General features: G+C 42.5%; 2 pseudogenes across 2 annotated transcripts; one reads left to right on the forward strand and one right to left on the reverse strand.

Annotated features, from left to right (window-relative positions):
- Positions 1-1,411: 1,411 nt before the first annotated feature.
- On the forward strand, positions 1,412-6,763 carry LOC143418272 (dehydrogenase/reductase SDR family member 7B-like; annotated as a pseudogene). The gene is made up of 7 exons (XR_013098194.1): positions 1,412-2,729; positions 3,222-3,396; positions 4,855-4,968; positions 5,086-5,296; positions 5,471-5,563; positions 5,662-5,814; positions 6,236-6,763. The product of XR_013098194.1 is annotated as a dehydrogenase/reductase SDR family member 7B-like (transcript).
- Positions 6,764-7,219: 456 nt separating this feature from the next.
- On the reverse strand, positions 7,220-24,577 carry LOC143418271 (protein cramped-like; annotated as a pseudogene). Its single transcript, XR_013098193.1, has 19 exons — positions 24,482-24,577; positions 20,175-20,377; positions 19,927-20,080; positions 19,391-19,474; positions 19,165-19,213; positions 18,848-18,933; positions 18,285-18,408; positions 17,354-17,435; positions 14,632-15,573; positions 14,166-14,337; positions 13,818-13,990; positions 13,636-13,710; positions 13,450-13,531; positions 13,164-13,274; positions 12,367-12,524; positions 11,526-11,712; positions 11,091-11,258; positions 10,705-10,854; positions 7,220-9,783 (listed from the first exon to the last, which is right to left on the reverse strand). The product of XR_013098193.1 is annotated as a protein cramped-like (transcript).
- Between the last annotated feature and the right edge of the window lie 60 nt (positions 24,578-24,637).

Raw genomic sequence — 24,637 nt, forward strand, 5'->3', positions numbered from 1 at the left:
TGTAAGTGCAATTTGTTTGGAGGCACAATCGTCTAATTTTTGTGTGTGTGACAACATTTCTGCATCTCAAGAACGGTTTAGTTTGGACTACTTGCACAATTTTGCGCTTTAAACTGACCTGCAATTTCGTTTGACTAAAAACTTCACAGCAGACATTTGCCCAAATTTCTGGAAGCTTTCTGGGGTGAACACAGCCTCTCATCAGTTTAATATATGAAGTGCCAGATCTTTATTGCATGTCCACATCTCCACTCATGTGACTGAGGCCTGGTATCAGCTTGGCATCCTTTCATCTCTCTAGCCTTTTAGTTAATTATGCCTTACTAAAAACATGTACAACAGAGAGCACAATCTGTGATTAGGTATTGAAACAGCTGTTTACTCCCCAGATGTTTGTGTCCTCAAAGAAATTCCATTTTGATTTATGTGAATGTATTGTGCAGGTACTTTCTCTGCTTCGCCCTCATTGCTTGCTTTATCTGAGAACATAATCTGCCTTCTTTTAGCTTGGGGTAGGCCTCACTTTATGTTTTAAATTAAAAAGCTTGAAGACAAAGTGAACTCTGGACAAGCGTGCGGCCTACCTGAAGCCCAGGTGGGCTTGTTGATAATCACATTTTCACACTCATCTCGGGGCACATCCATGGTGTTCTGGTGCCAGCCTGTCCCCTCTGTTTTTGTGGGGGTTTTCCCCACATACGAAAATGGCCGCTTCTGCCTGGAGGGAGTTTTTTATTTTTGCTTTGCAGCTGCACAGGATCTGTTTTAAACACTTCTATTTTAGGCAATTTTATAATATTTTAGACGACAGCACATAAAACACTGTTTGCTTGGACTGAAAACTGACTCACAAACAGGTTAGAGGCTCCACCCATAGAAGACCTGCAGGGAAAGATTTAATTAAAGATGCATCAACAACTATAACAAAAAAAGAATCCTATTAGACATGATTTTAAAAAAACAAAACAGTTATAGTCCCTGTTTACAACACCACACAGGTTGGAAACTAATTCTTGCAAAAATAATGCTTTCTACACAATTGCCCCAAGGGATCAATAAACTATTCTGATTCTGAAAGTCCAGATCACAATCCACACAACGGTGTATTCTTGGTATCCTTGGGAAATGTGTTGGATAGGTCTCAAATGTGGCCGGAACTCACATCTACATCAGAAGTCACATGAGATGATAAACCGTACCTTGATTTGATTTATAAATCGGAGTGTTATGGTCAGACGAGGCAAAGATTGACCTGTTTGGCCACAATGACAAGAGGTAAGTTCAGGGCAGTAATGTTGAGTCTTTAAAACTTAGTAACAGTGTTAACCAGGGTGGTAGCATCAATAGCTACAAAAAGCATCTGGTTGAAGTACAACTTACTAAAGGACATTTAACCAAATATTACTGGGGGTGTATGTATATATTTGGGCCTATATATACTTTTGACCCTGTGTGGATTAGAGAAAATCCAAAATAAAGAAGTCTTTTTTTAAAAGTCATTAAAGATGTACGCTGTATAATCATCCCTTGAAAAAAACGTTACATTAAAATCGTTTATAATTATATTTATAAAGCACAAATTTTAACTTGCAACAGCCTTAGAGGTACATACGTTTGACCTCGTGTAACCTTGGATTAGAGAAAGTTCAAAACCAGTTCAAACTTGTTTACCTAATTTTTGTTCATTTTAAAGAAATTAAAAATGTGTGCTGTACAATCATTTCACCCAGGACAATTCAAAGAGATCATGAAATTAAAGTCCATAGTGAGTCCCTGTAAACTTCTGACCTCAGCTGTATTTATTCACACTCAGGATGTCTGCATGACTCTGAGTCAACTTCCTGTGTTTGTGATGCAATTTCCATTCTGAACTTCTGAAGGGCAGCACGGTGGCACGGTGGTTAGCACTGTTGCCGCACAGCAAGAATGTCCTGAGTTCAATTCCAACATCAGGCCGGGGTCTTTCTGTGTGGAGTTTGCATGTTCTCCCCGTGTCTGCGTGGGTTCCCTCCGGGTACTCCGGCTTCCTCCCACCGTCCAAAGACATGAAGCTTGTGGGGATAGGTTAATTGGATAACCCAAATTGTCACTAGGTGTGAATGTGCAAATGTATGTGAGTGCGAATGGTTGTTTGTCCTTGTGTGTTAGCCTTGCGACAGACTGGCGACCTGTCCAGGGTGTACCCCGCCTCTCGCCCTATGACAGCTGGGATAGGCTCCAGCGCCCCCCGCGACCCTGAAAAGGATAAGCGGAAGTGAATGGATGGATGGATGGACTTCTGAAGAATATGAACCTGACAAATACCCTACAATTTGTAATAAATAATAAAAAATAAAGTAAACTAAGAATTTTTAAATAATTAAAAAGAAAAACTGAAATGAGATGTAGAGCACACTTCTAATGGATCATGTAGCAATGAAGAAGATAGCAGCTGATTAAATAGGCACTAGTGGTTTAAAAAGACCTCTAAATATAAATGTAAAGCATTAATATAGCAAATTATCAAATTATGAGCTTTACGAGAAATAATAGCTTATTTCCTTATTTGTTAATCATTTGAAAGAGCGCATTTTGTTAAGTGCATACTCCAGATCAGACGGTGGCGCTAAAGCGACCAAAAGCTGTTTTTCTAACCGTCAATAAAGACAAAACAGAAGGAAGAAGATCAGCTAAAAGAAGAGGAGACACATTGACACATTACTGCTGCTCTGCTCAGCAGCTCGGCTCAGGTGAGACCTGTAAAAAACAGAACTACAAACCAACACTTGTTAGTATTTGCTAGAGATGCTAGCTGTTGTTAGCTTTAGCCTCAGTAGCCGTTATTTTGACACTGCCTGCGCAGAACAAGCTAGTGCTAAACCCAGTGTGTGCATGTGCAAGGTGTTCACCTGGCATACTGAACTGTACTTTTTAACCATGCGAATATTAATGTGCTAAGTGATGCATGTATTTAGTTAACATTTGCTTAATAAGATTGTCCGAAGTCTGGTGATATCAAGTTATTGGTTGTTGCTAGCAGGTGGGGCTTAAGTGGTTAAGAAGATAAAGGAAGATCCATAACTCCTACTGTTCTTATTACAATGAATTACCATTTAATTCCCCCGCTTTTTTGGCTGTATGTGTGTTTATTATTGTCATGTTGGTAGTTGCATTCAGATGGACTTTAAAGGTACAGTAAATAATTTCTTATAAGGTATTTACTGATTATTTTTTACCTGCAGGTAGCTGGTGATTGCCAAGTAATGGAGCGTGTGATGGGAGGAGGAATGCTACCGGTGGTTTTAACCGGTTTGGGAGTCGTATTGTTGTACCGGATACTTGTACGTCTCAGAAAAGGGGCTTCAGTCCAAGGTGCTGTAGTGGTCATAACTGGGGCCAGCTCTGGACTCGGGAAAGGTCAGCCTCCATTCATTCATTTCAGCTTACATGTGCAAACTCTCTAAACCATACTGCTTTAGTGCTAGTAGGCTTTTATTTAGATAATGTGCAATCTCATTCTTCAGTGTTGTTGTGCAGATGCCAACATGTAGTTGTAGTTCTTTATCAGATTTGGACATTGTACTGCCCGTTGGTTGTCTCGGACCAGTCTGCGTGCGATCAATGGGAAATTAGGATTTAAACATATATACGTATACATGAATCATTTTGTCCCATTTCAGACACCAAACACTCTTTGATAAATTCCTGGTCAGAGAGTGGATTCCTGATTTTTGTAGGAAACCACATTACAAATTTGTCACTTCTATTTTGAACATGAATGCTATTTTTTTACTTTACAAACACATGTTTGTGAGCGAATGCATCTCCTCTGTAAGTGTGCCTGATCTTTTGTTTCTGAGAGTTTCTAGCCCCGAAAGATGTCAGCTGACCTTTAAAAACAGGAAAGATTGATACGGAGTGTAGAGTTTTTAACAGGACGTAGACTTCTCAATATTTAATTACTGAAGTCAGAGGTAAAGCCATGTGTTTAGTTTGTGGAGAGCAGAGTGCTCTGTTTATGGATTACAGATTGAATCCCCTTTGTGAGACTAAACAGAGAGAGAAAAGAGCTGGACTGTTGCTAGCAAATCTGCGAAAAGCAACAGGACTTTTCACTAAGCCTCACACATCCAGGGATGGAGCAGGCAAGACCAGCTTTGTGATTTCAAACAAGCCATCCTCTGAGGAGTTTATCAAAGAGTGCTTGGTGGCTGTGGATGACAGTTGTGATGACCCAGCCCTGTTAATGAATTTTTTACATGGGACAACGAAAAGAGTTTAGCAGCCACAGGCTCAGTAAAAGGGACTACCAAGGTTTGTTTGTTTGTAAACAACTTACACCTGTCAAAATCTGACAGGGAAAAATGTGGGACTTTTAAAGCAGATGCAAGATAAAGTGACTGAAATGAAGCCAGAAGTAAAATTGCTTTTTTTTCCCGCTGAATCGTACAGCAGAAGGTGTTGTGCAAGTCAGTGAACCATGCTGTTGGTGTTGTAACTAAAACCGTTAACTTCAGTTTGTTGCACTGTTGATTCACTGGATGCACTTGTAGAAACTCAAGACGGACTAGATTCCTGTAGCTGAGCAAGAAAAAATAATTAAAAATAGCAATAGCACTTATTTTAAAATAAAGTTAAGTCTTTTAAATTTTGCAAAAATATGGACATTTTGTGCACAATTGTTTTGGGGAATGTTTATTATATCATGATAAAAATGTTAGCAGTTTTCTTCTATGCTTATTTCAGTTTTATAAAGTGCTCCTGGTAAGAATTAAAGAGATACTGAGCAGATTTGAGTTCAGCTTAGTGGTGTGGCTCTCTGCACCCACCCCTGTTTTATGCTCACTAATCTACAACGAGAATTCTGCATTGTAGAGTCTGCGCGGGTCTTCCACGCTGCAGGTGCACGGCTTGTGTGGACGTGACGCAGCTCGCCTGCAGCAGGTGGTCCAAGAACTAACAGCGAGTTCAGCAAACACACAGAAACTGGTATGTATATACACACAAAGGAGTAACACAATAAAGTCTGGTCTGTCTGAACTATAGCTTAGCCTCTAAGGATCCATTTGTAAAGAGTCGTTTTGTTTCGCTTTGGTTATCCACCAGATTCACACTCCCTGTACTGTTGTCTTCGACCTGGCTAAAACAGACACGGTGGAGAGAGCTGCAGAAGAGATCCTGAAATGTTACGGACAAGTGGACATCCTCATTAATAATGCTGGAATCAGTTACCTTGGCAATATACTAGAGACTCACATTTCAGTTCAGCGGGATGTTATGGAGACAAATTACTTCGGGCCCGTTGCTCTTACACAAGGTTTGTTTAATCTTGTTGGTTTCAGCGTACGGGATGTTTTCATTTATTTTGGCTTGTGGTTGAAAGAGCCGAGCTAAATGTGAAGTTAATAAGTCATTTATGTAGAGATTTGGGTGAAGATTATCATGAATATGAGTCAGCCCTCTCTCTTTCATTTCTTTCCTCTCTCCACAGCTCTCCTGCCTTCCATGGTTCGCCGGCACAGCGGCCATATTGTAGTGATTAGCAGCGTCCAGGGGAAGATAGCCATTCCTTACCGGTCAGCCTGTAAGTCGTCTTTGATTAATGCAAACAAACACAACATGAGTTTGCCAGCAGGAGGAGGGTAACTAAAGCAAGCCTCTGATTTGTCTCATGCTGGTCAGATGCTGCGTCCAAGCACGCCACCCAGGCCTACTTCGACTGCTTGCGGGCAGAGATGGAGCGCTACGGGATCCCAGTGACTGTGATCAGCCCCGGGTACATCTGAACCAACCTGTCGATCAATGCTGTCACAGGAGATGGATCCAAGTATGGAGGTGAGGCAGTGAGAGGATGGAACAAAAGAGTAACAGTAGCAAAAGCAGCATTTTTAAGAGTCAGCTGGTAACAGGTGATAAATCTCAGAGTTATTAAGGTGGTGTTGGAATGTGTGTGGATCTTTGATGCCAGCTGGGATTTTGTGTTTTCTTACTGATTTTTTTTTTTGACTACATAAGGAAAAGACTACAAGCCAAATGGATTTTTATAACTAAATAATAAAAGTAAGAAGCAACATAACCAGAGTAATTTATAAGTTATTGTAGGGTCTTTCTTACCTTACATTAAAAAGCACCTCGAGGCAACTGCTGTTGTGATTTGGTACTATATAAATAAAAGTAATTTGAATTAATTGAAGTAATCTGTACTCTCTTGTATCAATGATGCAACATGTCTCTTGTCTTTGCAACTACCGCTCAGTGTTGGACAGAACTACAGCTACGGGCTGGGACCCCAGGGACGTGGCGTGGGAAGTCCTAAAGGCTGTTCGTCAGCAAAGTAAAGACGTGGTTTTGGCCGGCCCTCTGCCCACTGCTGCAGTATACCTCCGCACACTCTGGCCTGCACTTTTCTTCAAGCTCATGTCCTCGCGCGCTCGAAAGGAGCAAAAACCTAAGGATAAGTGATGTTCGAGCTGGTGAGGTCTAGGACCTGAAATAAGCAAGACTTTGGAGGAAATGAGGAGATCTGTTTTATAACATCTGGGACAGAGCTGGAGTGGGTTTTTGTACTATTCATTGTTTAATGTCTAATTTACATGTTGATATTGTCTGTCATGTCTGAGAAACTTTTACCCTTCCCACCCAAAAACAACAAAAATTGTTGGCAAAAGCCTGCAGTATCACATTTTGCAGGCTGGTGAGAAGAGATGGTTTAATTTGAACTCCATAATTTGGGACTCCTGATGCAAACAGAACAGCTTAAATAAACCAAACTGTGGTAAAGGAATCATGTCTGATGTTTTGGCAGAATGTCTACCCACAACTGTGTCACTTACTCTCCTTTAAAATATCTACTGTGGTTACAAAGTCAACGTTTGCCAACAATTTCTCATTGAAAAATGGTGCAGCACCCGACCTGTTTCTGGGTCATATTTTCCATGCAGTATGCAGAGCACATCACTGAAAATGAGTCACTTCAGCACACGTACGTGCAGTCGAGTTTTTGTTTCCGGCTAATATTCTTTGTCACTTTAAAGTGTCGTCTGGATTGGAGCATGATTGTACTTTTATTGGGAGCAGCGAGGAATTCAGTGTGGAGTCTGTGCGGATAAACCACTCATCCATCTCTGGAGAAGCTGACAAACCTGTCAGAAACAAGCCCAAGGCCAAAGACCGAACTTTGTACAAGCTTGCATATGAACTGCTGTGTATCCCCCAAACACAGTGAATACAAGAAAACAGGCAGGTTTTTATAACTATCTTTATGCACAGAATAAAACACCTTTTACAAACTGAAAACAGTATTTTTTTTTCCTCCTTTCTTGGATGTCACCTTAAATTAAAACAGAAAAAACACTTGTCTCAGAAATATTAACAATAAATAGTCCAAATAATGATTTACATTATGTTACAAAAGCGCAGTGAATACTGGAATTTCCATTTGTACAAATACATCCTTCAATAGGATTCCTTATTAAGAATCATCTAGTGTGACAAGATCAAGCGTTTCCAAATGTTCACAAACTAACACCACAGGAGCGCTTACATTTGTTAGATCGTCTTACAATCTCGTTTGTGGAATGACAAAGAGGTCTAACAGTTTACACCAAACGGGTTCACACAGCTGCATAGAGATGATGCTGGTTGATCAAATTAAATGTGAAGGCAATGAGTCTGTACTGCATGAAAAATTCAGAGAAACGATGTCTGCTTCTGTAACATGCAAGAGCCACTCTTTAGTCATAGTGTTTTGTTAGCATCCACTAGTCAGAGGAAAGTAATTTGGGGGCATATAATAAAAAACAAAAATTAAAATAAATGGAGTCAACTATGGCTTTAGTGTTTCATTAAATTAACCGCTCGCTCTTATGGAGTGTATTTCTACTGGGAACTCAATAGTAGCCAGGACATTCATAATTCTAGTTTGTCAAACAAAATGAATGTGTGGCTGCAGCCAGCTCATTTGTTTGAACTAATTAGGACGGCAAGAAAGCAACAGAACTAAGGAAAGTAAATGAGCAACATTGTTAGATTTCCTTGTAATCGATGGCGTCGGCAAGAGAGCGCCCACCTGTTGTGTCAGCGTTACTGAAAACGACAGCAAAAGTAAACAAAGACACGCCCTCCTTGCTGTTGATCTGGCAGCTTCAGGTCTGGATAGGTCACCTTTTAAAACAGCGCAAGCCTGAATGTATGTTAACAGACAGGCACGCATCAGAGTGCTGCCGCTCACGCGCATCTTTTTGAGTTGTTCATCTCCCTTCATTAAAACCTTCCTGTGCAATTCACGCTCACATCTACAATACAGGAGGGAAATTCTCCCTATTGCAGCTTGCGAATGAGGAGCTGGGAAAGCGCCGAGTCAAAGGAAACGTTTTAATGTGAACGTTCCTCAAGGCTTTCATTCAGACGCAACAACCATGAAGAACAGTACATTACGCACATTATGCTGTTTGTGGCTATAAGCACTGTCAGCACAGACTCTTTAAAACATTCTGATTCAGTCTCCAAATACCACACGTGTGAAGAGGGCTTAAATATCTAAAAAGGTATTCCTGTTTATGCAACAAAATCCAATATTTGAACTTGCATCTCTGCACACAAAACTAATGAGAAATGAATGCAACAATAAAATAATTCCAATAACATTTTCAGCATCTGTGGAGCTACCCAAGTGGAGTCAACCAACAAGCTGCCATTTTTTATTTGTATTTGTTTGTTTTTTTTGTTTTGTTTTTTTTGTTTGTTTTTTTTTAAATGTGGGTTTGAGAAATGAAGAACCCGATTCCAAACACGTGTGACTACAACACAATCTGTAACACCTGAACTCATAAGAGATGAGGAACAAAAAGAAAAGAAAAAAGGAGGCCAACAGGAAAAATGAACTTCTACACATCACTTTGTTTTGTTCCACTTTTGCTACTGAACTATGCCAAGTATCTCTTTCTCACCGACATTACTTTTAATAAAAATCACAGTCCAGTGGCTGTTTGCCACCAGCTGATGATCTGAACTGCACATTTTGAGCGGTCAGCCTTACAGCCTTTAATACACACGCACACACAGATACATTCATGCACTCACACACCGAGAGCAGGAAGAGACATGAAAGATCAGATATTTTGTTCGGATATGGCATAGTATTTTCCTGTACATGAGGTTGTATCTTTGTAAACTCATTTGTTTTATCTAAAGTGTTTGTATTTAAAGGGAATTGTTCCTTAGAGAACAGTTCAGTGAAACCAACGCAACTCGCTTTTGAACAATGGTCACGGTTGACCACCTATTATTGCACTTTTACAAACAGGCCATGGATGGCTTTGAGGGGGGATGGGGTTGGCCTTTCTCCCCAGTCTTCTTTCTCCAAACAGGGAGAAGACAGAGAGGAAACCTCTCCTCTCCTCACTTACAGTACCTCTTGTCACCAACAACATGATGCTCTAGGTGAGCAAAGTTCTGCCTTGGTCTCTTTTTAGGAATGGCCTGCTTATCGACAGGTGTGAGAACCAGACGTGGTAAAAGTTGGGGTAATTTGCAGCTGCTGGCTGCAAATCGGTTTTGAATTTCTAGCAGTAGTCACTGCTTCCAAGTGTGGGCCCAGAAGTTTGTGTCTCTCTCTCCTGGAACTGTGGAAATGCCTGGAACTGGCTGTAGATTAGAGGTACAGATGACCATGGCTTGGTGGAGTCTTCCTCAGGGAGGTGGAATGGAGGGCTCAGTTACGGCGAGCTCCTGAGCCAGATCATTGAAGCGAGCGATGTAGTCTATGCTGCTCTCACTCATCATACAAGCAAGCTGAGAATCCATCTGCAAGCAACACCAAAGAGCTTTCAGACTGACAACAAGGGCAAATCCAAGAAGGAGAAAAAACCCCCAAAAAACAAGATTTTTCCAGACATCCCTCGAACAGTTTCATACTTTAGGTCAAGAGTGCAGGGGGGGAAAAGTTCATCACATCAATATCTGTCAATGAAATTAAATTATTTACTGAAAAAGCAGATGTGTTAGTCCAAACACAGGAGGCAACAGTCACCGGGCTCTATTCACCTCCCAGGCAGGTTTGGGCCCCATCCCAGGAAACAGGTTTAAGCTAACAAGTCTGCGTTTGTTAACCCTGAGATGAATCACTTAACACAATCTGAACTAAACCTGCTCACTGGCAGGTTATCTTTAACAAACTTAGAGCTTCTCTCTGCCTCATCCCCTCCTGCCACACCTGAACCAGCTAACTGACACTCCCGATTCATTTCTTCATAAAGTCGCTATCAAAGCACGCAAGAGAGCGAGAGAGAGCACTAAAAATGGAAACGTGTTCACAGACTGAGATTCAGATATTAAATGCTGTCAGCATTTCAAAAGGTATGGTGTCTGAATCTCAGGGTGTGACTCAACAAGTTTTTCATTAAAAATCACCTAAAATTTGGTGGATCAGCCCAGAAGCTGATCTATCCAAAAGGTACCATGTGGTCCCTAACACAACCGGCTCTGGGTCAGAGTCCACTTGCACAGCAGGACAGATCCAAAAGGGGATAAGAACCACATTTTCAGAGTGGATATAAATGCAGGTTATTTTTAAAATGGGAAGTGATGTTTTTACATTTACATTTTAGAGACTAATTAATAACATATAACATGTTGGTTGCTGAGATTCAGACTGTGTTGTGTTTGTGGCAAGTGTTGCTTCTCAGTCACAACTTTCTTTCATTTAATCAACAAGCATTTACTTACCTCTGCCACATCAGGAAGGCCACGGGATTGAATCATGAGAATCATGAGAATTGCAGTCCAGGAGGCTAGGACCGAGTAGAGCTGTGCCACTGGAGGGGCCAGTGGGGGTTAGGGTGGTCCGTCTGCCCTTATCAGGAGAGACCATGCTGGCTGCAAGGAAAATAAGAGCAAAAGACTGAGTAAATGGCCTTTCATCATACAGCTGTGTTAGTAATATTGGGGATTTTACAAACAAATCTTTGTAAATGTTGACTGCACGTGCTGCTGTATGCAGCATTTTTAGTGGGAAGTAATGATAAAAATACATCCACTTAATATTCTGTTCTTCTTGGCCTAAAATGTAACTTCTGGCACACTCTTGAGAAAGGAAGCAAAAAAACTCTTACAAAGGAGGCATCCCAGTGTGGAGTCAGACGAGTCGCTGGGGTACCACTGAGGGTCGTGGCTGGGTGAAGGGATCCAGCCTCTGGATGGGCTGAGCGAGGGAGACGAGGCCAGCAGTTTGGAGCCGTCGCTGTTGCCCAGCTTGGCTGGAGAGAGAGCAGCCTCCTCACCTGCAGTGCAGCAGGCAAACAGAAATGAGATATCAGCGATTAAACTCAGCAGGCTCAGATGTTTAGCTGCTTGGATGTCAACGTGCACTCTTTTCCACAACCTGCAGAGGAATTAATGCTGTGGAGCCACAAAGCTGACCTCAGTGGTAATTACAAAACCTTTCTAACCTACTCTCACTTTCCATTTCACTAAACAAACATCATCAAGCTTTATTTAGCAGTTTCTTGTCAATATGGCTCGGGTAAGACGTCTGCACGTGCACGCACCGTAATGTGTGGAGTTGATGGCAAGCTCGATGATGGAGTCGCTGATCTGCGTTTGAGGTTCTCCGGGGGTTAGAGCCTCTTCAGGAGGGCCTGGGAGTGAGATATCAAGGAGCGAGGCAACGCTCGGGGGAGAGAGGAGTGAGTCTCCCCCGCCGGTGACTCCAGGAGACGGAGGTGGTACGCCATTCTATGGAAAGAGCGATTTAACTTAGCACATCACATTTTTTTAAACCATTTATTCAAGCATAGCTGACAATTTTCTTTACCAAATGGTGATCAGCTACGACTGGAAAACAAATGAGGTTACGCAGACTCACTGCCTTTAACTAAGCCAAGTGTTCCCTCACAAAGGTCCACTGTGAGCAAGGAAACGCTCTGATGGCGATACAAACAGCTTTATTTATCCCATCAGGGCAAACTGTTTGGAGCAGCTTGTTTTTAAACCGTAACAGACAAATAAACAGGTGATCATGAATATGACAACTGTATGCAAGAATAATGTCTACAAAGAAAATCTATAAAAATTACTAAATCATTTGTGAAGTCTTGTACGACAGATGCACAGTAAAAAGAAAAACATTATGCAAAACCTGGCCTACACCGCACAGATAAACAGAAAATCATTAGAGTGAGCAATAACTTTCATTAAAGTAAGATAAATCAAAAACTGACCGTTTTAAATGTAACACTCCAAGATGGTAATGGGCAATAGCATTTATTCTAATGCCACAGGCAAGGAGGAGACATCAAATGAAGGAGGGTTCTAGTCCGTGTGTGTGTGTGTGTGTGTGTGTGTGTGTGTGTGTGTGTGTGTGTGTGTGTGTGTGTGTCTGTCTCTGACCTCTGGAACATTTTGCTGGTGGAGTTGAGAGTCTGGCTCAGCATCAGCAATGGGAGTGGTGGCGAGAAGAGCGCTGTTATCCACAGTGGAAGAATCCACCTCCCGACAGGGACTGCCTGGGATGATGCCTGCAGACTTAGCTGCCAGGTCAATGGCACCTGAAAGTATTAACAGTTCAGGCAAACGAGAGATTTGTCATATCACTCCTGATAAGCATCAACAGCAACAGCATGTGAAGAGCAGAGCAGGAAGAAAAAAAAAAAAAAAGGATGGTCCAAGGTCTTCTGGAAAAATGTTTTTGCTTCTGTCGTCTGCACAGAAATACTGTCTGTCACTGACCTTCTCAGAGTTCTAGATTTTGACACAGGAATCTTACACAAATACAACTTGGACCTTAAATATGTTTTTAAGCAATTTTATAAAATATGTCTGTGAAGGTTCTCAGTCATCCAGGTCATCGTAGTCAAAGGAGCTTACAAAGAAAAGCATCTGGACTTCTTTAAGTTACTTGAAGACGTTTCACCTCTCATCCGAGAAGCTTCTTCAGTTCTAAGGTCAAATGGTGGGGAGTCCCAGATTTAAACCTAGTGGGAGTATCCCCCCACAGAGGGACAAAAGGACCCCTGATGATCCTCTAATCGCCTGAGCCAAGGTGTGAAACTGGGTGCTTATAAAAGCAAAGTTGTTGACCCCATAAAAACAACAATATGTAATTTTTTTGCAGTATATTTGGTGTAGAGTTTATCAATATTTCAATAAAACAGAAAAATGTAGTAGATAACAGAAGAAGTCCATACTAGAGAGCTGGCTGGCCCCCGCAGAGCTGGATGTTGCTGGGGTTGTTTTAGTTTGGACAGAGCGAGAGGAAGGAGCTAGTCGGGGATGGATCGGCCGGAAAGATCCAGTTCCTGAAGGAAGAAACAGGAAGTGAGAGAGCAGACAATTACCAGAGGGTCTTGCTGAGAAAGAGAAATCGTTTTTAGCTGTGATTTCATTAATGCATACTGTAAAACTACGCCCTAAACATTTCCAGCCTCAGCTGACGACATATTCTATCGTTCTGTCCTGCCATCTGAGGAGTACCTGTGGCAGAGGAGTTGGAGAGGATGGAGAAGGAGCAGACGTGTTGAGGAGTGTCTCCTGTAGTTCTGGGCAGCAGTGTTCGCTGTGAACGAGAAAGAAGTGGCCAAACAAAAACACACTTAGGAAAACCCGCCTTCCACCCAACCAAGCCCAGAACTGATGAATGGATAATGATCTTGCTCTCACCTGAACTACAAGTGGTTTGCGAAGTTGTCTGTTCCGAGGTTTTCTCTGTCTAGAAAGGAAAAGATCTGACTGCATCTGTGAGAAAAAGAAAAGAAAAAAGCACATATTAATGCTCGTTAATACATGAATTATGTCTCTGTACAGTTGGCATAAACAAAAAATGATGCATTATTCTGGCTTACACTGATCGAGTCGAGCTGCTGTCTGAAGGCTAGCTCTGCCTCTTTGTTAGGGGAGAACATTCGGTTGTGCCGTGAGCTGTTGGGTGGCAGCGTGGTGGGTACTGCGAACACGCTGCTTTCTGATTCGCCAACTGCAGTAGAACCCAGCAGAGAGCGGGTAAGGTTGCGCCCACCTGAACAGGATTGAAACAGATGTGGTGCCACATCAGGAAAGGCAGCTATTTGAAGACAACTTCTAAAGAGGAAGCATCGGTGCTGCATAATTACTTCTCGCTGTTTAATAACTACAGCACTGTAAGTACAGAAAAGACTTTATCACAAAAGCCAGCAGGAGAGAGACATAAATACCTCCAGCACTTGGCAGCTGTAACTTGGGCATGCGCAAAGACGCCTGCGGCCGCCCACAGCTGGGGCTACGGGCGCCTGCAACAGGACCCTTCGCCGGAGGTGTGAGGACCTGGTTTTGCTCCTCCTGATAGGTCTTGAGGGGTGATGTGGCTGTGGAGCACAGCTCTGGAGCCTGAAGGAAAAGACACATGATATGCTCCTATCTCGAAATAGCACTTTCATTGAAAAAGACAAAAAAAAACCAAACAAAAAAAAAAACCTGTGGTGTTCATAGTACATAACCAGTAACATGTTTTTCATCAGCTGGCTTTGTACGGAATATAAACTCTTCACACTGCTGCATCTTAAAAATGTTTAATTTTAAGCCTTAATGCCACTGATAATTACACATTTTTCATCTTTTCAACTTGTAATTTAAACAACACACCAGGCCACAATCTTGGAAGACAGAAAAGGGAAAACTTACCAGAGGTTTGGGGTTGACTTCAGTGGAAACCAGCTTGAGTAAGCAGCGCAAAACTCGATTTGTCCTGTCGGGCTTTGGCTGCACTGAGGCTTGTCCCTCTTCTGAGTTGCTGGGTGGAGCTGTGACCGGCTGCCACTCGTACTCCAGCTGCAGCTTGCCTGGCTTCCCAAACATCAGGTACAGCTCGGCCAGGGTGACGTTCTCTGCGTCACGGGCGCTCCAGCCTTCCTCTCTGATCTGCTCAACGACCCGTTCTTTGGTCGCTGGTGGGGAAGCTTGCGACACGGCTTCGTCTGAGCCAGTCACTGGAGGTTTGACTGAAGGAGGCTGATTTGCCTCCGAGGAAGACGCGCTGGTGCTCTGCTCCTCTTTGTACTGCTCAGCGGAGCCATCGGCACCACTACATGACCTGTCCGTGCTTCTGGTCATGGCTAAACCACCACTGACCTCAACGCCAGTGCAGGCCTTTCCTGGATCAGAAGATCCCATCCCATCTCCCTCTTCTCTGACAGTCAGCTGAGAGGAAACTGGGACACAAGGGGACTGAAGTCTCTTCTCCTCTACCTTTGCAGAACTGTCTGCTGATGGATCAGGGTTGGGGGTTTCAGTTCGACGAGCATCACCCGTTATAGTCAGTGAAGCACCAGCAACAGCAGCGCTTCCCCGCCCAGATTTGCTGCCAGTTCGAGGTTGTGGAGCTGCATGGATGCCCAGGATCTGGGCAGCTGGCAACTCCTTGGCATTAGGTCGGCTCTTGCCACTCTCGATCCAATGGACAGTGCAGGACGCTTTGGAGTGAACCACACGTGCCACCCCAGGCAGTGTAGTCAATGTGCAGCTCTCAGCTGGAAAAAGAAAAAGTTCTTCCTTCTGAGTTATGCTGGGAGAGGCTGTGCTGGTCTGGTTGCCTTCTAGAGCCTCTCTCTCCATGAGACTCTTAAGCTGAGTTTTCAAAGTTAAGGACCAGTTTATATTCGACACAAGCTGGTACAGTGGGGCAAAAAAGTATTTAGTCAGCCACCGATTGTGCAAGTTCCCCCACTTAAAATGATGACAGAGGTCAGTAATTTGCACCAGAGGTACACTTCAACTGTGAGAGACAGAATGTGGAAAAAAAAAAAATCCATGAATTCACATGGTAGGATTTGTAAAGAATTTATTTGTAAATCAGGGTGGAAAATAAGTATTTGGTCACCTCAAACAAGGAAAATCTCTGGCTCTCACAGACCTGTAACGTCTTCTGTAAGACGCTTTTCTGTCCCCCCACTCGTTACCTGTATGAATGGCACCTGTTTGAACTCATCTGTATAAAAGACACCTGTCCACAGCCTCAAACAGTCAGACTCCAAACTCCGCTATGGCCAAGACCAAAGAGCTTTCGAAGGACACCAGGAAAAGTATTGTAGACCTGCACCAGACTGGGAAGAGTGAATCTACAATAGGCAAGCAGCTTGGTGTGAAAAAATCAACTGTGGGAGCAATCATCAGAAAATGGAAGACATACAAGACCACTGATAATCTCCCTCGATCTGGGGCTCCACGCAAGATCTCATCCCGTGGGGTCAAAATGATCATGAGAACGGTGAGCAAAGATCCCAGAACCACACGGGGGGACCTGGTGAATGACCTGCAGAGAGCTGGGACCAAAGTAACAAAGGTCACCATCAGTAACACACTACAACGGCAGGGAATCAAATCCCGCAGTGCCAGACGTGGTCCGCTGCTGAAGCCAGTGCATGTCCAGGCCCGTCTGAAGTTTGCCAGAGAGCACATGGATGATACAGCAGAGGATTGGGAGAATGTCATGTGGTCAGATGAAACCAAAGTAGAACTTTTTGGTATAAACTCAACTCGTCGTGTTTGGAGGAAGAAGAATACTGAGTTGCATCCCAAGAACACCATACCTACTGTGAAGCATGGGGGTGGAAACATCATGCTATGGGGCTGTTTTTCTGCCAAGGGGACAGGACGACTGATCCGTGTTAAGGACAGAATGAATGGGGCCATGTATCGTGAGATTTTGAGCCAAAACCTCCTTCCATCAGTGAGAACTTTGAAGATGAAACGAGGCTGGGTCTTCCAACATGACAATGATCCAAAACACACCGCCCGGGCAACAAAGGAGTGGCTCCGTAAGAAGCATTTGAAAGTCCTGGAGTGGCCTAGCCAGTCTCCAGACCTCAACCCCATAGAAAATCTGTGGCGGGAGTTGAAAGTCCGTGTTGCTCGGCGACAGCCCCAAAACATCACTGCTCTCGAGAAGATCTGCATGGAGGAATGGGCCAAAATACCAGCTACTGTGTGTGCAAACCTGGTAAAGACCTATAGTAAACGTTTGACCTCTGTTATTGCCAACAAAGGTTATGTTACAAAGTATTGAGTTGTATTTTTGTTATTGACCAAATACTTATTTTCCACCCTGATTTACGAATAAATTCTTTACAAATCCTACCATGTGGATTCATGGATTTTTTTTTTTTCCACATTCTGTCTCTCACAGTTGAAGTGTACCTCTGGTACAAATTACTGACCTCTGTCATCATTTTAGGTGGGGGAACTTGCACAATCGGTGGCTGACTAAATACTTTTTTGCCCCACTGTATATGCCCCAGAAAGCAGCATGTTAGAGCAGTACATTTCTAATATGTACACTAGGAATGAAAAACACTCTGAAGAGTTTTGCATACATATTGCACTGTAATGTTTTTTTTAAAAAGGATACAATCCACTGGTCATGATAAGCCCACTTCTGTTTCAGATACTCTATGAGGCTGGAAACTTTCCTGTGGAGCTCCACCACCATCCTGAGAAAACAGAAAAAACATTTGATGTCAACTTTGCAAAATACAACACTACCAGGTCGAATACGTCTGACATAAACTACTTCTACATTTTACACTTAGACTACTGTGGATCAAATTTAATAGAGTTTTCTAAAACCGAAATAATCCTGTGTGGGAAAAATCAAAACGCCAACTACGTGCTCCAAAAATAACTAAAATAAAACAGAAATGTTCATTAATGTATAGTTTTACTATATTTGTTTTGTCACGTTTGCAAACAAATGCATACTGACATTGCTGTAATTCAGCCATTTTCACAAAGTCTTTACCCTTCTTCAACCTACCCATGATAAATAACCCTTATTATCATAATAATTAAACAAAAAAACAAAAAAAAAACCCTAACACTGAAACCAGTAAAAACGAAACTGAACCTCAAAAGAAGCAAACCCAGTCTGAACACTAACTGAAAACTGAACTGAGAACAAAAATTAAAAATGAAAGAAATAGAGTTTAAACTTTGAACAGCATCATGTCTGAGGGTGTTTACACTTTTCAAATTTCACGAGTTAGCTTAAAAAAAAACATATACACACATATTTAATTTGCACAAAAAAAAAAAAAAAAAAAAAAAAAGAGCTGACCCAGAAAACGGTGGAAAACATGCAAACCATCAAACTGAAATAAGCAGTCTGAAGCCAAGAAGAGGTTCTTAAATTAGCTCAGGCTTTGTTGCATCACCATGGCTTGAACTAATAAAATAAATAAATAAAATAATAATAGAAAATGAATTAATGAAGGTATGACATCTCTCCGACTCTTGGATGTTATGCTTTTGAAAATATATTGTGGTTCTTATCCATGTCAGACCTGAGGCGAGGGTTGTGGGCAAGACTCTGAACTCGGGCCCAGGAGTGGTTACTGCGTGGCTGGAGCTCCACTGCCACCTTCAAGGGCAGACGCACCGGCTTCTGGTCCTCTTCATCACTCACTCCTGCAGGACACAAAATTACAGATTCAGCCACTATAAGAAAAGCCCAAAACCTATAAACTCAACTATGCTCTCTCACTTAATCAACCACGACAAAATGAAAAGGCAGCCATCAATCTCGGTGGGATCCATTCACAGATTTACATACAACAATGACAAGAGACAGTCTTTTTCTACCCTTGATGAAAGCAAATATTTTCAGTAAGTGTGATGAGTGGGTGTTATTGAGCAGAGGGGTTGATGACAGCTGGTCAGAACAGTCATCTCCTTCATCCTCCTCACTTTGCACCCAAAGTTACCATGGAAACACCACCAGCCCACTTGATGCCATGGTTTTTGTAAAAAAGCCCCGCCCCCGTGAACCCCCCAGTCTCACCATCAGTGAGGTTTTCAGTGCTTGTTCTGTAACGCGTGTGCTGGGTTTCTGCAGGCTCATACTCACCATCTGGATCACAAAGTTTCTTCAACGCTCGGCACATTGGAGCTTTGATCCGCAGGTTCCTCCCCTTAGAGCGCACGGTGGTGGCCCTGGTGGAACAGAAGAATCTTTATTCATATATGTTGTAAGCTCTAAACCTTGCCGTGCCACAGAGAAAGCATCTGACTACATACTGTCAACTCAGCCCTCAGATTTGTTTTTCATACTAGCAAAGTGCTAATCTGTATCTTTCCAAATGTGATCTAGTGCATCAGTTTAAAGTATCACAATCCCAGATGTGTACGTAAACCCACTAGCCAAAGCTTCTGCCACAGACTTACCCTTGCTGGATGAGTTCGTTCAGCTTTGCCACATTCTTATCATCCATCACTGTCAAAGACAAAACACAAGACAGCTAGTTAAGACATGCTCCTCAGGGGCAACTGCCCCGAGCCACAGGGATCATCTGGAGTTTAATCACATCCCCTGTGTCCACAACCAGCAGAACAAACAGCAAAACACACGCAGTCTACATTGCATCCAAGCGCTTTCACAGCCCTCACTTACATCCTCCAACTTTTTTGCGAAGCTCGGCGTAGCAGATGAGGCCGTACAGTTCTTGAGAAGATTTCTTTAACACCCTGGAGTACACTGAGAAGGAAAGGAAGCACAAGTCACAACACTGGTGGAGGCCTGTGCGTGCTACATAAAGATAACATGAGAGTAACACTGGGTGCTTTTTGTAGGGGAAAAGAGCTCCAGCTTATCTGGTGAACTTCTTTAACATATGTTTTGCTTGCTAAAAAACAAAAATGTCAGTGTGAGTTCTGTTGTAGGAAAAAATAATAATATATGTGGCTGTTTAACAGCATCTCTTCTTTACTTCTCATTCACAGTGTCTGCAGTAAGTAGCATAACTGAAACAACTAAACACAAACCTAAAATAAACCAATTAAGATCAGCCTAAGACATCACCTTGTTGTATGAGTTGTACACATTTTTATGAGGCGTCATTCGATAAAGTCATTACAGTGTACAAACTTCATATTTGGGGATCAAAAATTCCAAGGTGAATTAAGAGAGAGAGAAAAAAAGCAACTCACCGTTAGCGAAGTCGATGTGTTTGGAGATCTTGTGCCAAGTTCGGTAGTAAAAGTGGCGGACCTGTTCCTTGTTCTTCACCATATTTGCTGGCTTGCCTCTCTTCTTGTACTTCATTGCAATGTTGTTCTGGATGGCCTCAAAATCCTTCCCGTGCTGGGAACAAAGGAGGGCAGCCGTGAATCTACGACGTCAAAAGATCTACACATGGTAAACTTTTAACTTGGTAAAAGGTTGTTGCAAGCTTTACCTCATAAAGACCCTCAAAAAAGCTGTTTTTGTCCTCGGCGCTCCAGGATTCCCACTGCCGACGGGCTCTTTTCTGGTTACCAGCTTGTTCTTCCTTCTCTGTAGACCCTTGGCCCTTGGAGGTCTTGGATACTCCCCCCGTGGAGCTGACCACAGGCCCGGTCTGCCCCACCACACCCTGGGAAGAGGAGCCATTCTCTGCCCCTGTTTTAACACAGAAACATTCAGAGGAAAGGCACAACTTAAATATCAGCTCACCACCCTGGCTGTTTTTTATGTCATAACGAAAAAAGGTTGATCTGAGGTGTGTGATTTGCGAGATGTTAAAATACATGCACACAAAGCCACCCACTGCCATTACAGCGCACAGAACCTGCAGAGCTTCCCTCTCTGTGGTTAAGCTCTGGCAAGGAGACAGGAAAAGCAATCAGTCCCTATGGTCAGGTCTACATTACACAGTTCCAAAACCAACTCATGGTGGGCTCCACTGGCCAAGTTTTCTGGCCCAGTACTGTGCACAACACCAGGAGACATTAGCAGGAGCACCCAGAGAGTTGCTGTTGCAGTACTGTGCTACATTATAAAAATAAATAAATAAAGAAAAAAAAGTGTTGTTTTTTTTTGTTTTTTTTTAGCCCAAATGGGTGTTAATTTACAAACACAAGCATGTGACTGGCTCACAGACAATAACCTAGATGTGTCGCCTTCAAAATAGAAGTGCACCGATATAGCATCACATAAAAATAAGTGAGGCTTTCTTAGTCAGACAGTCAAACGTTTGTGCTCAATCTAAATATAGTTTCTGACACAATCAGAGCTTTTCTGTTTCAAACAACAAAAATCCACCAGTCATACCTGTCAAAGGATACACAAGTAAATAATATTGTTTCTGATCTGATCAATGGCTGCTGTTTTGTGGACAAAGCAATTTTAAAAGGAAAAATGTACAAATTAAAATCACAGATGTATAATGTACTGAAATATTTTTCCAAATAAATTCCACTTTTCAATGAGGAACACACAGATTACTGGGTGGCATAGCCTCATTAACAAACTCAAAAACCACCACCACCTTACTAAGTCTCAGCCCCACCCAAAGCTGTCTGTGCCTCCAGAGGGACAGGTAGTGTGGAAACCCAGGAGGTAATGCCTCGTCTGCATAGATAAACTGACACCAACCAGCTCACACTTAGCAAATACAATACTATTAGTGATTGGTAGCCTACAGGGGAATCCTTCATTGTGTTTAAAAGTCATCCTGAAAGCCTTAAGTCATCTCTAGCTTTGATTCATTGTTTAGAAAGTTCCTGATATCAGTCACCCTCTGAGTTACTACAGAGGCTCATTCAGATTATTTGCAAAACCAAAACTGAATAATGGCAAATAAATTACAACCTCTGCTTTACTGGTATTTGTTGTAAAATGGGGGTGATAAAAAAAACAAAACAAAGGTAGCCTAGGCTAAATCTGTGGGTCAATGAAATGATTGGCTGAAAACTGCAACATCATTCTAGTCCAATTTCCTATATAGTCCCAAAAGAAAATAATAAGAAAAAAGACAAAAGAACTGTAAGCAACCCTGTTCAGTAATGTCCCTTTCCTGTCCTGATATCAGGTCCATTTTAAGCCCGTGATTTAAACAGACACAGTTGAAAGGTACAAATGTGCATGACACGAATTCAAACGTGGTGCAGATGTGTGTCACAGGTTGATCTGGCTGTAGGCTGTGGCACTTGGCCAGAGGTGGCGCTGGTTGACTCGACTCCATGTTAGTGCACAAAGTAAACTGCTCGCTGTAGTTGTGAAGCAAAAACGCTGAAATCGGAGAAATAAACCGTGCGAGCGGAACGATAACGACGACAAGAGTCTCCCGATCGTTTACTCTTGCTGTCCTGTGAACAACATCGGCGTGGTGTTAATTGTTTGCTGTTTTCGCGATCGCGTCGCGAATGAGGATATCACCAGATAAACTCGCCACATTTTAAACATTTTGTTGTTCAACAGCATCAAGACTGACGGAGTGTGTTTGAGATAACCTCACAAGTGTCACAGATGACACATTTGGCGTTTTTTTGCTGGTTTGTCGGTAGCAGCTCCTGAAACGCAAGACTGCCACACATCTGTTCGACCAACGCCAGTTGATCTAAACGCCAGTAGATCTGGAACACCGCCAGTCCGAGTGTCAGGTGAACTGAACTTCAGGTAAGAAGTTATGACCTGCAGTCTATCTGGGTCAGATATAAACCAAGTTTAGGTGGAGTTTATTTTCGTTGTGCTGACTTTTTACCCTCAGTTGCAATAACTAGTACTGGTTCTAGCCAGCTTGACAGAGTTTATATACAGCTGGGTGGGTGCTATGACGTTACTGATAGTGAACTTTATTTTATTCATAAGGTTAGTTAGTAGAGTTGCCAACGGCTCTTTAAAAAAATGGAATGGTCCCTCATTCAGAGAAAATATTACACGTTTCGTATTGAGCTGAGAAGGAACACAGTTTGTCCCGGACTTTCGCTATAATGAAAAAAAGACACAAAGCTGGAGTTATTCTGTCGTTACGCTGCACAGCTGCCTCTTCTCCTCTCATCCTCTCCCCTGCCTCTCCTGTTGCTACTTCAATCATGAAACTGATCAATGATCAGCTGATTGGCTTTTCTCCCTTGTTTATTTATCGCCCACTTTGCGCCAGAAAGAGGGAAACCAGCAGATGTCGCGCTAAACAACAGCAGCACATTTAAGCTTGATCAGCTGTTGTTAGAATTTATTTGATATTACTTTCTAGTATCAGCTGATGTTTGCTGGAGTCACAGCTGTAAAAGCTGCTGGTCATGATATCGGTTTGGATATGTGGTGAGAGGGAAACATGAAGATGAAACCAGGAGATGTCCTTACTGAATCATCAGAGCTGAACAGGTGATGGAGAAACAGGTTTACCTTTTAGTTCACATGAATGAGTTGAAGGGAAGTTATGAACTGTTTCTGAGACACAAATAACACCAGGATCCTTTTTTATGTAGCTGACAGCTGGCAACTGTGCAGGGGTGGATCTAGGAAAGTTTTGCCAGGGGGCCAGGTAGGGCATTAACAGGGAAAGGTGGGGCACAAAGAAATACTTTTCTTTCTTATTCTCATTTAAAATATCTAGCTTTTATTAAATAATTATCTAAATCTTACAACCAAAGTTTTTATCTGACGTAAAATGTATAGAAATCATACATATACCAACAAGACAGTGTACATCACTGTCACAACAGCATTTGTTTTCAGTCAAAGTCTTTATGGCTTTAATACCTGGTGGGCCGGTCTCTAGTCAAAATGCCTGATTTTCTGTCCCAGTCCAGCCCTGCAGGTTAATACTGGCAGTGTCACCATGCCAGCTGACTGTATTTCATCATCAGCCAGTGTTGTTCTTGATCAATATTACCAAAGTTTACCATAAGGCAGCATAGAAAGTATTTACTTGCTTTCAGGTTTTATTCAAATGTTAGTCTTTTCAGTTGTTTCCCCACTTTTTTCCTGTTTCAAAATCAAACACCAGTTTGTGAGAAGATTATCTTCTTTTTTTTAATAGGCATTGGTTTTGCATTGGCATTGGCTAATTTGTCAATTCTTTGTTACAAATGTTCGTATTTTAATATTCAAAAATGTTTTTGCCCAAAACATATGTGCACTATATGTCAGTAAAAATATTATGCAAATATTGCTGTCCTTGAATGCTGAGTAAACACTGACAAAGCACTGATTGTATCTCTTGTACTTTATCAACGCAGTATCTAAAAACTTTGCACCATAGTGGTTAAAATCTCATTCTAATAAGAATTAAAAGCGCATTCGGTTATTAGGTTTATAGGATTATTGAATTATGGTTAACGGTTGGTAGATTTTTTTTTTTAAAACATTATCTGCCAATTACATCTGCCACCCTTCTCCAAATCTGTGCCCCTACCTGGCCCCCCAACAAAAATTTTCTAGACACGCCACTGGGTCCGGGTGGATCTCCACCAGCAGCTCAGCAGGCGAATCCGAAAACTGACACTGACGGCCAAACTCGCAGCGGTGCTTGGAGTAAGCATAAGTGGACCTGGACCTCACCGGACCTGGAGTACCTGATGATTAAGTGCCGGCCATTCTGGCTACCGAGGGAATTTACAGCAGTGATTATTACGGCTGTTTACATTCCCCCACAAGCCGACACTGACCGAGCACTCAGGGAACTGTACAGCGCGATCAGCAGTGAGGAAACCGCACACCCAGAGGCAGCGTTTATCACAGCCGGAGACTTTAATAAGGGAAACCTGAAGAAAGTCTCACCCAAACTCCACCAACACATCCATTTTAACACTCGTGGAGACCGGCTACTCGACCACTGCTACATCTCTTTCCGGGATGCGTACAAAGCCCTCCCCCGCACCCCATTCGGCCAATCAGATCACCGCTCCATCCTGCTCCTGCCCGCCTACAGGCAGA

This window comes from Maylandia zebra, linkage group LG4, assembly GCF_041146795.1.
Source record: "Maylandia zebra isolate NMK-2024a linkage group LG4, Mzebra_GT3a, whole genome shotgun sequence".
Taxonomy (NCBI): Eukaryota; Metazoa; Chordata; class Actinopteri; order Cichliformes; family Cichlidae; genus Maylandia; species Maylandia zebra.